A 9,482-nucleotide genomic window follows, 5' to 3' on the forward strand; every position below is an offset into this window, starting at 1 on the left:
GCAACCAAAAAGGTGGGGGGTATTTCAAATATACGGAAAATAAATTATACCATTTTATTATTTTTTTTACATTAGCAGGAAAGCCAAGTTTGGAAAAAAAGTAAAACTTATCAACACTTCTAAATGTGGGTGGCAGAAAGGAAATTACATGTATAGAAAATTTACTGAATATTAATAAACATAATCTAATCCATAAAAATATTTAAAAGTGCATAAAAAGAAAAAATACTCTATTAAATTATTATAAAACTTTTTAGTATACTATTAACACATATTCTAATAGATTTTTTTTTCCTTGGGTTATACCTGCTTACATCAACAGTCTCATTTTTGGTTTAACTTGATTTAAGAATTGTACCTATTGTGAATGAAATGAAAATAGTAACATCTGAAGCATATATTTCCTAATTTATTCAGTTAGAAAAACAAAATGTCTCAGTACTTGGGCATACAGTTTTGACACAAATAAAGAAAAAAATTAAATACCCAAAGAATATCCAAAACATTTTCTCACATAAAAAAAGCAAATATATCTTTAACATAAAAAGTACCAAAATACAGAATGAATATTGAAATTGTGAAAAAAAAATACAAGAATAAAGCATTAAATAACAATTATTTCAGTAAAACAGATAGAGAGTTATAGGGTTATCATTATTTTAATTATTCAGTTATTATGATTTAGACCTTTATATTTAACTTCTCCCTTTCCATTCCCTCACTGGAAATGTAAATCAGTTAGAGAATATTCATGCTTACGTTTTCTTGGATTTAAGACACAGCGTGTTTCTGCCTCTGAAATTACTTAGTTTACCCAGTTACTTAGTTTTGCCAGCTCTGATTCAGATTGTAATTATTCGGCCTTGTGTTATAGTTCCCGTCATTTAAATTGTTATGCCGGTTGAATTTCTGAGCCAACTTACTATTATAGTTAAATTGCGTAAGTCTTGACTACTTACATTTGCACTTTAAATACATTATATTTACAACTTACATTTTAAATTTTGAATTTGACCATTTTTTTAAGTTGAATTACCACAAGGGGTGGCTGGTTATGTCCTCACGAGGCGTGCATTTTATGTTCAAGTTTTGATTTTAAAATTAAATAAAAGGTTTGTTTTACACCTTTTCAAGGCTCTGTAGTTCATTTCAGACACAACGATAATTCGCTTAATGTTTATTAGAGGTTTGATGCTATTAGTTTATGCTCCAAAAGAAAGTCAAACTCTAAAATTATCATCGAATCACTGTTTCACGAAACGCAGTATTTTACAAAAATGGTAAACGCACAAAATGGAATCACTGTTTCGCAAAACGCAGTATTTTACGAAAACAGCATCAGTTTAAACAAACAAAATTAATGGTTTCGGGGGGGGGGGAATTCATAACGTCGTACTCCTCAAAAATAATAAACATATGAATAAAAGTAAAAAGGAAGTTTTCAAAAAAAGAGTTGATGAATGGGAGTTATTTTAGTTTTCTCAACCCACGCATGCGTTCTACAAAGTTGAAGAGTTGAATCACTACTAATCTTATCCTTCTCTAGGGCAAAAAGAATTAGATTGTTAGAAACACAGGACTATCCAAAAATAGTTAATATTTATTTTTTTTATTTTTTATTTTTTAGATCAGAAAAATTTGACAGAGATAAAAAAACTTCAGGTACAGTGTATCCGAAGCGTCAAGCTAGAAAACATATTTATCATCGTTTTCAAAAGAACCGAAGATTTCTACGCAATAAAGCCGTCGAGGAGGCTATTTTGATTGTCATAGATAATCCATGATTTAGTAAAATCGGTCTTTTTAGGACGGTTCGTGTCGTTAAACCGACAGAACATGCAAGCTCATGTTTGCTGAACAAGACTGATAAAAATCAGCTAAACGTAGCTTTAAGAACCGCATTGTGGATTCTCCTCAAACATTAGAATACTTATTGCACATTAAAGAGAAATTAAAGAAAAATCATCATTATATCAGATCTGCAAAGCTTTCTGGATCTTTTTTAACATGATGGTTCTAAGAACCAGTTCTTATTTCGTTAGAGTAAGAAAGGAAATGTACGCATAAAATAAGGAAACTGCAAGTCATCAGAATTATAATGATAATTTGTAACTGAACAGTATTTTACAAGCAGAATGTAGAAACTAATTGCAAAAGTTAATTTTACATAACTATTTTTTAGATCTCTTTCTTAGAGTAAATCAGAAAATTTCATTCGTTTCGAAGAACAAACACAAAATTTATTTAAAGCGAACAAATCAAATTATAAAATAAACATAATCTTTAAAAGATATAACACTAGTTTCTTACCTGCTAAAAAGACAATCAAATACTTATTTTCATGTTTACCCTGGTTACTAGAAATTACAAAATAGTCATGTAAAATAACCTTAGTTCTTCACAGTTGCCAGCAAAATCATATTTCGTAAATGTTAAAGAACTGTGTACACAGGACCTTTTTTTTTACCACTGATTCACAGAATACGGAAAAGCTCCGCTAAATGGAAGTTATTTACGTGAATAAAGCAACTCACAAATAGATTTGAGATTACTCAAAAGGCGCATAAAATGAAATTCTACATCGAAGTATTTTCCTTCTCAACTGAAACATCTAACTCGAGAATAAGTAAAGTTGAAGAAAATACCATTTTACACCACTATATTCACTATATTCTAAATACCACTATATTCATTAGTAAATGAATTTATCTTGCTCACGTTGCAAAAATTCATAAAACGCATGTTCAGTTAATCTTGCTCATAAAATCCCAAAATATAATATTCCTCTTTCAATATACTACTTAGGCCCACCAGCAGCTTAGCGGTAAAAGCCACAGAACAGTGGTAGTTTGGTCCGAGGTTCCAGTGCTACCGAACGTGATAGCTGCATGGGCGTTTTCGTAGTTTTGCCCATATTTAATGTGGATACGAGCTGGTTTCCCTTAAACAAACCTTCACATTCCTCCCTTTCCGTGTAGTGCCTAAGGGTGCACGTAAAAAGGAAAAAAAAAAAGAGAGAAGCTTCTTAATGTATGATTAAGTATTAGATGTAACTAATGTCATATTCAAAATTAGAAGAAAATATCACGTGAACTACAAAGAAAATCATCAGGCGCTTATAGTAATTAAAAGTACAGAGAATTATCACACTTCCCTGTACGTGATTTCGAGTTGAAGGTAATTATCAGGTCCAGCTACAAAATGAAAGATTCGTGGTTCGAATCCCGGCGAAAGTACTGTTGGATTTTCATGTTTCCTGCTTTCAAAAACCTAATGGTTTCAATAAAATTATTGCAGTGATAGTCAAGTCATATACTCTATCACTACTGTAAAGTATTAAAGATTTTAATAAATCTATTTGTAAATTTTATTATTTTACCTATCGTGAGTAAGAATAAAACATCAAATCTCACTATCAAAAGGAAAAATATCCAGTGAAATTCGCATACAAAATTTAATCTATTAATTCTTCACTAAGGCTTTTCAAGATGAACTTATTTCTTCGCTAATTTCTGCGTCGTCATAATAAATCAATAATTTTATTAAATATATATATATTACTTTACTTTTAGAGGCAAAACAGACTTTCGTCTCATTTAAATATTTTAAGCATTGGAGTGACGTTTCATATTATAACTAAAATCAAAATAGACTTTCAATTTCTGTCTTTACCGCAGAACACGGCTTAATCAACACGGTGGTGAAGTAAGTAAGCTGAGAAAAAAAAAATATTTTATCAACCAATTCATTTACTTTTTACCACTCTCTCGAAGAAGATACATATTGAGACGCCGGTAGTTGCAAAATGAAAAGACATTGCATTCTAAGGCAAGAGCTTCATTTTTAACACATTGAGCGCCATGTCAGCCATTTGTGGCTGACACTAGACTTTCCGTTTAGGCCGCGTCAGCCATATTAGACTTTCCGTTTAGGCCGTGTCGACCGCCGCTGGCTGACAGCGTGTAGCATGATATATAACTATACAATTTACACTGTTTTATGGAATTACAGAAAAATTATTTAAAATTTACTTAATTTTGATTCATTACAGGAATAATGGATTTCATTGAAACACGGTAAGCATAAAAACGGTTCTCCATTACAGCTACTACAAAATGTGACAACTGTCTTAGTCTTTTTTTCTGGCCATTACTCTACCAGCTTCAGTTGTATTTTTATCATAACATAATTTACAATATTTCCGTAATCCAAAGGCTTTTCCCGGTTTTCTTTGGAGTTTATGTTGTCGTTTTTTAGATATTCTTGCACTTCTGTTCGATGGAATACCTTTCACAACTTGTAAGGGATAGCGCTAATTCTTTCCGGACTTCAGTAATGCTAATTTTCTGCTTCGTAATATCTTTGCATAGAATGTAACTATTTAGAAAACAGACTTAGCGCGTAACGTGTTGAATGAATGCCTATAGGAATCACGTTCCAAACGTAAACTATCTTCTACTGCGATAGGAATCGCTGGCCCTACAATACCAGCGCTTTTAAGCGGCGCGCGTGGCCTTCACGGGATTGCCTAAGAAATACGCTTGGCGCTCAACGTGTTAAAAATCTCTTTTTAAACATGTAAATAAATTTAGGTTCTTAATGAGCATTTTATGTACATGATGATGTCATTTTGCAATTTTTTTCTACACTTATACTTCTATAATAAATTTGTAAATTTCGGTTTAATTACCTAACGAAACAAAATATTTATATATTACGCACAAGAAAAGCAATTATCGTCATTATTTTCAAAGAACTAAGAGTAATTACACTTTTAAAAACGCTTAGCATGACGTTTCCTTAAATCAGTGTCTTAGAGTAAATATATATTTTGTGAAATTCAACTGTAATAGAGACAGTTTTATTTTACTTCCGTTCACAATATGTACTAACAACAAATGGAAGGCTCGCCCTTTCAGTCTTCCTTAAAGCTCTATATGCTACAGTAATAGTTATTTTTAATATAAGTGACTGGCTTAGTGGCATTAATTTTTTTCCATACGGTCAATACGAAATGCTTCTTCCAGATAACAAAAATTGTTGATCTATGTTTCATTTAACGTTATACAGTGATTCAACGAAGTTTTTGAGCATTTGCAGCTGCTAAAAATGATACATTTCTTATGGTAATTGCTTTACATTTATGCCATGAATCAAGTGGAGCGGTATCGTTAGAAGTGGTATATTATGATAAAAATTCCAATTAGACCACGTGCGCCACTTAATTCCAATACAGATCATGATGTAGTGATTCACATTACAAGAGACTGATTAAAGCCTAATGCGCAGTTTCACTTACAGGGCTGCCATTGAAGTCGTAGATTAATAACATACAGTGTGATGGATGGGAATAGAATGACATCTGGAAGATACCAAGAAGACTGAGCCGGTATAGTATACTCGAGGAGCAGGTTTAAAGTTAACCACAAAATAAACAGGACTGTCATCTTTTATTGATTAGCTATCACGATATTTTGCAGTCTTTCAAGAAGAAAAGTCAATTTTTTTTTTATTAAGTAAACGGCCTTCTAAATTTTGCTCTGTTACTGTTTGCAAGAATCTATCTATGTATGCAGAATATACTGTTTCTTTGAGTTTGGAGAAGTTTCACAATAAAATTTCTTCACGATATAGGAAAAAAACACATTACACTTATGGGTTCATGGGTAAGATATCACGTAACTTCGGTTTATTAGTATTTTACTGCCATATGATTACAAACAAAAGGCCTATATGTAACTATTAGCCCAGTACTAGGAATTAAATTTCACCACAAAGCAACCAATGAAGAACTTACAGTATTATAATTTCGAACATATATATTCCATAAATTAATTGAAAATAATTTTTTCAAGATTTCTATGCAAATAAACTGCAAAGAAAACTATAGAAAATATGTCCTTTAGGTAATAAATGTAATAACTACTGTGAAACTGATTGATTATTTAGGAATCAAAATAACATAGAATTTTTAATTAGAATGAATGGCAGCAACTTTTCTTTGATAACTAACACAGGCTGCAATTTCAGAAGCAATAAGATTTCGCGAAGTCACATGGAACCAACGTTTCACTGCCTAAATCTGGCATGATTACTGATTTGCTAATATGCATAGAAAGTATCATGAGAAGCAATAGGTATTCTCAACGTCGCAAAGGTAAAGGATGGAAATACCTGATGAATTCTGATACGACACGGCAACGACTGGATTGCAAATAGGTGAAAGAACTCTACCAAGGTTACTTAATACTCCTGAAGATAACGCACAAAATAAAAACAGATTTCAGATTTGTTTATGATAAAGGAATGACGAAGGAATATTACATTAGTGAAATTGAAATGCATTTTTCATGCAAATTGCTTGCATGTATTTTGATTCAAGAAAATAACATGGGTAATTTCTAATGATAAATGTTTCGAAGAAACAAATCGTGATAAATATTCAGCAGAACCTGATAAATTTGCTAGTATTTATTTTTAATATTCCTAAACTTATACAGTACTTAGCTACATATTCAGTCGTAATCAATACATTAACCATCTCTTAAATCTTTATACTTTATTTTTGTAATCGAAATGTGTATACATATAATATTATACCTAAAATGAAGGCTATTATATTTTATTTGTTACATATATTTTGATGACTGATGTGTTGTATGAATAAGATTTGTTCAAGGAAGAAAAGAGATTCTTACCTCCATGGTTAGTGCGACTTTGCCCAGTTCTGTCCTAATTTTGAATGAGAATACCCCCGGAGGACATATCCAAAAGTTCCCCCCTCTTCTTTTGCTCCAAAGTCTGTCGCAAGGGTCTCGGATGGTCGTGTTTAAGCATCCAAGACGAAAATATATTATAAATTTAGAAACATCCAAGCCTTCTTCTAGATTGATTGAACTGGGCGCAACGATAAAACAGATAGCATCGCTAACCACAATACAGAATAGAGCGGCGATAAACTCTGTACACATCAGTTTGCATTTCTGAGTAGAAAAAGTAATGATTCAGTTGCTTCGTAGAAGTTACTTTTGCCCTTAAATTTTTCTTTTATCTTTCCACTTCACTTTGAATTTTGTCTAAACAACAAAATTACTACTCTGCATTTCCGACTTCGTTTTACTGGATTTGCTACCTCCCGTAATATATATATATATAGCTGCATACATAGCATTTGGATTAAAAATTCGATAGTAAGTTCTCAGTGAATACGCACAGATAGATTACGGTCCCCACAACACGTTTTTAGTTTTTTAGAATGATGTCTGGCTGTCTGTGTGTGAGGTGGGGGTAAAGATTTTTTCGTCAGTAACAGCTCTTATATGAAATTTCCAAAAATTTCGATTTTCAGTGTTTAAGCATTCATATAAAACGTTTGCTGGATTTGAGGGAAAATCGCACAAACGGAAGTGGTACTTTACTTGAAGCCCATAAGTTTTTAATGGAATAATCGAATATGATACTTACTTGAAACTCATATAAAAGTTTTTAATGAAAAAACTATATTAAAATATAATCCAAAACTTTAAAATTTTGGTATTTAAAACTTTTATATCAATGGTAACAACGTATCAGATTTTGGCTAAAACAAATACAACGGAAGTGGTACTGAAATTGAAGCTCAATAAACTTTTATAAAAAAATATATAAGACAATCCAAAACTTCTCAAATTTGGTATTTAAAACAGGTATGTGATTGAGAACAACGTATTACATTTACAAGCATTAAATGAATTCTTTGAACTATGGTAAAGGCAACGAGAATAAACTGATTGTGAAGATGAACTCTTGTTATGGAGCAATTATGTTAGCCTCAATTCTCAATTTTGTATCCATTTAACTCTTGTGTCGAATCACTTTTCAAGTAAAAGGATGCTGTCACCAAATGTTATCGCTATATATTATTTTAAAGAAATAATGTAACAAATATAAATACTACGCGATATAAAAAGAAATGTATGGCAACACTTAACACACTATCGGGAATTCTACAGATTTGGTTTTTTAAAAATTTTTATGATTTTTAAGTCACTGATTTGTGAATCTTACTGCATGACCTGAGCATATAGTACGATTAATGTGATATTTCCAAATCAAGACAGGAAAACTGATGTGCAAAGGTGACAGGTGACGGAGGACGGGGACATTGGTGTCTAACAAAGGTAAGTAGGTATATGTCCCACGCCCTGATGTGTACATGAGCACGTACATGTAAGATTTGTACATGAGCACGTACAGTTAGATACTTTTGTCCATTGTATCGGAGAATAGAACAATAAAAAAATAGAAGTGTTTATCATTAACACTGTTTGTTAATAAACAAATAACATTTTATTTACCAACGATCAATGGGAAGTGATAGTTTACTTAAACTCATTGCTATTCTGTCGATTCTATCTTAACATGGAACTGGCGACAGGCCATGTGCTGCCCACATCAGAACGGAAAAGACAAACTGAAAAATTACATTTAACTGAAAAGTGAATTATTCCCTCTTTCAATATAAGCAATCTGTGCAAACTTCACATTAATTTTTTTAACCATTTATTCTCGTCCTCCCTCACTTGACACCATTTTAAAACAGAAGTATAGTAAATAGAACATTACGCATTGGTGTATTAGGGAACTTTCGCATTAAAAGTATAGTTTTCTGAAAAATAGATAATCATAATGGTAATACAATCGTCAAACAATTTTTGCTGTGGTTAGTTTTTGTTATTATAAATAAGACAAATAAAAACTTTTGCAATTTCTATTTATTCAAAAAACATAATTACCGAAAAGACGAACAAAATACAGAACTAAAGCTAGCAATTTAGACCTAAGCGATTTAAAAAGTTTCTCGTTAAAGCTAAAATTTAAAAACTTAGAACTTTTATTACTGAGAGTCAGCTTGAATCCCTGAAAAGTCTATACTGGATTATTTAGGTTATAGTAAAGCACACGATGCCTTCGAGGAGGACTTTCAAAACGAAATTAAATACCTTCTTTGAATGGAAAAGACAAGAAAACTCTCATTCAATAATCCAATTGGTTATGATTTAAACCAGAGTCGAACTACCGTCAATTTTATCACTTGGGCTGATGGGCCTAAGTTGTCTGTAAATAGTTTAAAACACTTTTTCTAGAGTATAGTGCTAACGTTTTTTTTTTTTTTTTCTAGAGTATAGTGCTACCGCATTATATGACCTGATACGTACGGGTTTACGTTTACTGCAGGATAGTTTCGAAACTTTTACATTTTTATTTAAAACATCGCAAGGAATTCATAATTAATGTCCCTCACAAAAACCATCTATGTAGCACAGACAACTTAAGAATTTCGCATTTAACGCCTTTAATTAAAAGATGATGGTCTGGGTTTCAAATATACACATGCTATATCCAAGCGGAAGCGCGCGCGCACACACAGAGAAAGGCGGGGAAGAGCATATTTACAAATTTCTGCGTTACGTCAATTTTACAGTTTCGTATTATAAAATCCG

General features: G+C 31.8%; 1 protein-coding gene across 7 annotated transcripts in view; it reads right to left on the minus strand.

Annotated features, from left to right (window-relative positions):
- Positions 1 to 9,482, minus strand: part of by (focal adhesion protein tensin) — a 699,237-nt gene that overhangs the window by 265,806 nt on the left and 423,949 nt on the right. The window lies entirely within an intron of this gene.

Source organism: Stegodyphus dumicola, chromosome 5, assembly GCF_044657685.1.
Source record: "Stegodyphus dumicola isolate Sdum_Otavi_A_Nest chromosome 5, ASM4465768v1".
In the NCBI taxonomy this organism is placed as follows: Eukaryota; Metazoa; Arthropoda; class Arachnida; order Araneae; family Eresidae; genus Stegodyphus; species Stegodyphus dumicola.